Source organism: Rhagoletis zephyria, unplaced genomic scaffold (genome assembly GCF_001687245.7).
Source record: "Rhagoletis zephyria isolate East Lansing unplaced genomic scaffold, Rhagoletis_zephyria_1.1 Rzeph_scaffold_14728, whole genome shotgun sequence".
NCBI classification, from domain to species: Eukaryota; Metazoa; Arthropoda; class Insecta; order Diptera; family Tephritidae; genus Rhagoletis; species Rhagoletis zephyria.
The window spans coordinates 1-6,836 of record NW_016171796.1 but is presented as its reverse complement, the minus strand read 5'-3'; positions in this window follow the sequence as shown (position 1 = coordinate 6,836).

Sequence of the window (6,836 nt, the reverse complement as noted above, 5' to 3'; positions counted from 1 at the left end):
CTTGCACTTTTAATGCTATTGCACATTTGAATACAAATTAAATAAATTATTTTAACACTTTTGCACAATATTTTCCTGCTTATCGGATTGAACTCGCGCACCATACGAACTTAAATATATCCGCGGCAAAAGTCTACTGAATATTGAAAATTAACCTACACTCTCAATCCATCACAGCTAATTTCCAATTTCCAAATATGTATTTATATTTGAAGATAACACACTGGAAAACTCTCAATTTGCAAATTTGGAAATTGATTTTGCGCTAACCGATTGCGCAGCAAAAAAAAGCATTTCAAGAGCGGATGTAGAGTGCACTGGAAACGGAAATGAACTCTCACTCATAGAGAGGTGAGAGTATGTAGGCGTTTGTGTTTCCGCTTAAATAGAAGACGTAGCTACATAGTAGCTTCTCAAACAATATAGAAGCAATTTTTTCGATTTAAGTTGTTGAAAAGAAATGAATATCTAAATCCCGAGACTAATACCGGGATCCCAAGATTTTCAGGATGTCGTTATCACAATCCCCACAAAAGATATATTGGTCAATAAAGGGAGTGTCTATTATTGCCATCAGTGCAAATTTTAAATCCCGAAAATCCCGGGATTAATTGCCAAAAGTCCCGAGCTTTTCGCGACCTTAAAAAGAACATTCCTAATGTCAACATATGTACCCTTGTATCAAGTGTGTATGTATGTACACTAGGGCGGGTCAATTTTTTTTTCGACATCGTTCCTAGCTGATTCGGATTCTACATAAAATTCTAAGAAAAAAAGCCCTTTAGACCATAGCTCTAGAATCAATTTCGAGCCTGCGCAATTTTAAAAGAAAATATTTTAAATTAATACTAAGTCCATAATCAGATTAATATTTACTAAAGTGTTAGGAATGTTTTTTTTTTTTGTAATAAAGAGTTGTGCTCGGGAGTTTTGTGATATGAAAAATTAATTTCTGATATCTATTTTTTATTCAAAGAACCTCAAGATGGCGCTTCAAAGCAAATCTACTATATATTTGTGGAAGTATGTATGTATGTATGTACCAGGTTGCAGCCTGAACGGATGTACAGAATCGAATAAAATTTTGCCAAAGTATTTCCATGACTCCTGGACCTATAATAGGGTAAAAAAATTTAAACTCGCAAAGGGTGGAGGGGGATGAGGGGTACCTCCCATAGTGAAAATTTTTAATCAGCTCTAACTTCGGATTATAGTCACATGAACTCGAAATTTGAAATGCACAGATACCTATGGTAGGTGCTTATGGAAAGATATATGTATATAAATGAGTTTATAAAAAGGGGCGTGGCACATCTCATAGGTGTGGAATCTTTTATCAGCTATAACAGCAGGCAGTATTAGTGATCTCATTATATAGCATTTTGAAGATTTGTTATAATTGATCAAAGTGAAATTCAAATAAATTATAGTCTTTAATATATACTCAGTTAATATACGGATAAATATTTACTAAAGTGTTACGAACGATATTTTTTAATACCATAAGAAAAAAATAACTATGATTTAAAGGAGTGACACACAATGGCTAGAGTCGTCGCATGTGTGTATTCTTTCATATACATATATATGGGCCGTTCTTACGGTTTATATATTTTTCATCCACTAGCTTATTCCTTACCGAAAATTTTAAATAAAAACAAGTAAGAAAGTCTAAGTTCGGGCGGAGCCGAACATTAAATACCCGGCGCAATTATTAAATATATGTTTTCCACCTTTCCGAAAACTACCGCTACACGATAAGCCGGGGTGTATAAATTTTAAGTAAATTAGCGTCCTTAAATTTCGAAATATTGAAGTTTCAAGCATTACTGAAATATATCGTTATATGAAAAGCGGTCGTAATTTAGTCCGATTTCAATAATTTTCAGCGCTTTGCTTTCATGTGGCAAGCACGATAACCATACCGAGTTTGGTTCAAATTGGTAGAACGGTTAGCGAGATACATATATGTTATCATAAGTGGGCGGTGCCACGCCCATTTTCCAAAATTGTATCATAAGCGTATTTCTTGGTAAAAAATTGTTGCAACCATCAATTTTGAATAAATTAGCTTTAATATTTACGTGCGATTTTATTTCATTGCTGCTAAGAAATTCTGTGAAAAAGTGAAATTCGTGTGTTCGCCAGGAAGAAATGGGAAGCCATCTTGTGGTCGTGTCGCGTGGGTTCGGTAACGTGCATATCTATATACATATGTACACGTGTATGTAAATGTTTGCGCATACATAAGTACATATTTATGTAGTCATATTCATACGTATGTATCCATACTACCCAACGCAAAAGCCAGCACATAATATTGATAATTTGATTCTCGGTTTTCATTGGAGAATTTTTCATATAATTCTAACACTTTGTCATTCGGCTAGTGGAATAATATGAGTAAGTTGTTAAATACCAGAAACCTAGCAATTAATAAAAACAAATGCAGGTACGAGTGAATTTGGTAAGTAAGAACATACTTTTACATAACGCACATACATATGTTTTTGTAGAGAACCCTAGCTAAGCATCTGGTAAAAGATATTTGTCAACTGTTTTTTAACCGACTTCCAAAAAAGGTTATCAGTTCGTCGGAATATTTATTTCATTTTATTTTTTGTTGTTGTATGTATGTTACCGCATAACCTTGGACCACGTCAACCGAGTTCGACAATCCTTTTTGCATCGGAAAGGTAGTGTCTCAGAGGTGTTCCCATACTAATCTTGTTTAGATCCGACCATTGGATCATGAAATATATGTATATATATATCTTTTTTTTTTTAATTAGGTTTTTTTTTTTGCAAAAAATTACTTGTTTTGTTTTCAATTGAATATCGTCGTTTAAAGTACAAAACCAATGAAAAAAGTTCTTAATTAAAAAAATGAAACTTCATCATATATCTTCAGGCTAAGGTCTCTAATTTGACCCAGTGGCGGACCCAAGTAGGGGAAATTGGGGACTTAATTTTAAATTTTTACTTTTTTTTGTTATATTTTCGAATTTGTATTATTTTACACAGTTAAAACACGCAGCAAGTTTAAATATTCTCACGGGTTCAAAGAACAACGAAAATTCCAAAAAATTTTAATTTTATAATATTATTAAATTTCTCGAGATTACTAATTTTTAGGATAATTTCCAAAATTTCAAAAACCATCGAAATCCAGGTGATTCTAGAAATTTTGGTAAAATGAGAATATTTTGAAATGTACAAAATTATTGAGATTTTAGAATTTTTTATATTTTCCAAAATTTTGAGAATTTTATTTATCCTAAAATCCATCCTAAAATGTAAAAATGTGAACCTCACAAATTGTCCAAAAATTCTTATGTTCATGGTACTTGTGTATAAAAAATAGAAAATTCTTAGAATTCTAAAAGATATTAACATTTTTGAAAAATTCTAAAATTGTTCCACTTTTCTGAACTTTTCTAAAATTTTGTATTGATATAACAAAGTTTGAGAATTTTAATTTTTTTGAAAATTTTGAAAGCATCAACGTCCAAAAACTTTTTGAATCTTCAAGAATTACGAAAATTTTCAAAAACGATGAAATCTGAAAATGTTTTCAACATCCGAAAACTTTTAATTTCGTTTGATCAGTTTTGTATATTCGACACTTTTACTTAGAAAAAATTTGTTAGAATTCCTACAATTCTCAAAAGTTTTGCACAATAAAAAATTTCTAGAAACCTAGTATTCATCATTATATTGAATTATTGGGATTTACTAAAATTTGTCCAATTCACAAAGTTTTGAAAGTTAAGAAAATTATGGAAGTCCACTCAAGTTATTAAAAAGGGAAAACTTCAAGAAATTAAAAACTATCAAAACTCTAAAAAATTTAAATTGCGGTGGTTTTTAAATTTATATACATTTATGTTTCATATACTTTTTGTATTAGTTAATTGAGTTAGACCTTTCAAATAGGTGGCAGCCCTCTTCAAAAGTACTTTCAAGCTTAATCATTGTTAACTCTCCTTCGCCGGACACTACGATACATATTTAATTATGTTTTAATTAAGTGGAATTTTAATTTTCAAACATGTGGCAACCCCGCTAAATGCAGTTCAGAAATAAACACCCTTCGATTGATACCCATATTTTAATAATTCATTTAACTTATAAAATATTTTGAATTTAACTTTTTAAACAGGTGGCGACCCTCTTCCAACACCTCAAAAACATTCATAGAGTTCAAACTAAAGATTTCTTAACACTCATTCGTTTGACATCCATATTTTGATATTTCGTGTAACTTGTGTATATGTAAAATAAATTCGACATTTCTAACAGGTGGCAGCCCTCTTCAAAATATTTTCAAACTAATTTCTCAAACCCCTTTCGTTTGGCACCCATATGGTGATACATATTTCTCTTATTTAATATGATTTTTTAAACAGGTGGCAATCCTCCTATACTTCAGCTAAGAAACAAAGCCATTTCGACTGATACCCTGTTTGAAATAATTGATTTAGTTTTTTAAATAATTTGAATATAATTTTTTTAAAGGTGGCAACTATTTTCAAAAAAGTAAAACCTATTGTACAGCTACAGTCCAATGCTTTTAGTTTGACGCCTCATTTCGAAAAATCGAACGAACGGTGCGTATTTGATGGCATTGACTATGAAATAAATTGAATTTCGTCGTTTAAAATACAACTGACATTTGCTTTGCTCACACAAGCTCTTGGCTCAATCCTTATTCATTCGTACTGAAATATACTATCCAGCAATGCGATTGCTTTATAAAAAAGAGAACCATTTTGTAATATGAGAGTTTTTACGCTCAGGAAAATAATTTATGTAATCTCATATACGCGGTTTTGCATTTTAAACGACGATTTAATTTTTTAACAGGTGGCAACCCTTTTCGAAAAACTAAAACCAGCTTTTACTCTATGCGCGCCCAGATAAAATCTGCAGAGAGCTTTAAAGAGTTCCGCCCATTTTGCTCGCGCCCACTAGTGTGCCATTCGTGAGATCCGAGGTGGAGTCGTCAGGAAGCGGAGTCTTTTCTTCGTGTTTTTACTTTAAGTATTATTAATTTTTTAATTTAATTTTCTTTTAATTTTTAGATTTCGTTGTTTTAAATAAAAATATAAAGATTTTTTTTTTATTTTTAGAAACTTTTATTTTTTTTAATTTTTTAATATGTAATGGTTTTCAAGGGAAACTATTTTTTAAGCGCATTTCATGTTTAAGAACTTATATTATTTCTTTTAATAATCATCTTTCCTTTTTTAATTTAATTTCTTTTTGATTTTTAGAATTTATTGTTTTAAAAATAAAAAAATATATTTTTTTACTCGCATTAAATTTTGAAAAATTTATTAAATTGTTTTGTATTTGTTTATTTTTTTATTCCATTTGATATCTAGAAATTTATTTATCGTTTTTTTTTTTTATTTTTTTCTGCTGTAGTTTTTAGATTTTATTGTTTTAAAAGGATTATTTTTTAATAATCGCTTAATAGTTAGAAACTTATGTTATACATTTTTTAATTTTTTTTAAATTAATTTTATTTATTCAAATTTTTCTTAGTTTTTAGCTTTCATTCTTTTAAAAAGAAAATTATATAACTTCTTAATTTTTTTTATTATTTAGAAAACTTGTTGCTAAAAGACAAGCAAAATAACGCTAAGACCTCCCCGTTAGCAGATCTTTCAATTGGTCTTTGGGAATACCGAAAAGAGCTTTCAAGATAAGTTATAAAGTCTAAATCTTACGAGGCAACTTTTTACGCAACTTTTTTCACCGCAACTTTTCACAACAGTTTATGTACAAGATTAGTTAAAGAATCGACAATTATAAATTACGGAATTACTTAGTTAAAAAGAAAAAATAATCACTTTTCGAAATAGGAATGAAGTAAGTAAATTGCCTTTTTATTAAATATAAAGAAACTATTCCCTCATACATATATTTTATCTATTAAAGAGTGTTTCTCCGAAACAACGCAGCAGCTGTTTGATTTTTCCTGCTTTTTTATGCCACCTTTATTTTTAAAAACTTTTCTAACCCCTCTACTCGACTCAAATGCAACCTTTCATGGTTTACTTATCCTGTCTTTGAAATCTCATCAACGCTTTGTTGTGGTAAGCAGTCAGTCGCAATCTTATTTGAATAAGTCCTGCATACAATGCCATTTACATACATACATACTTTCACCCGCGCTTTTCACGGATCCTCTGCCATAATGATTTAATGATAAGGAAAAGTGTTGGGGCACATGCTGCTGATATTGTTTAAGATTTCTTTGCATTTAGTGTTTTTTTGTTATTTAAATTTTCAACAGCTGCTCGCGAGTGGCCCTTTTTTTTGTGATTCTAAGACATTTTTACATATTTAGGCTGCTAACTACAAAGGATTATGATTTTTCCTTTAAGCGAACATATGACTTGTGTAGAGATGGAACGAAAGGATTAAATACTTACTTGTAAGCATCTTTACACCACAACAACACATGCAAGTACTATTTGTGTATTGCCCACAAGACGCTACCGGCGCATTTGGATGCAGTAAAGCGTGATTTCTCACAATACTTACTCGCACATGGCGCAGCGCATTCATTCATTAGGCCATCGTAGAAAAAAGGGGCAAGTACCGAAAATACTTAAAAACTCAAGTAGCAATGCTGATGGGTGTTCGCGAAATTTCCTCAAAGATTTGCATATTTCTAGATGTAAATTATCTGCATTCAACACTCAAAATCGCATTTGCATTAAATGATTTGCATACTTAGATCAAACAGGAAAATTGCATTCTCGAATGCTAAATGAACATATCACACTGCTGTGGGGAGGAGGTGAGTTAGGTAAATACTTAAG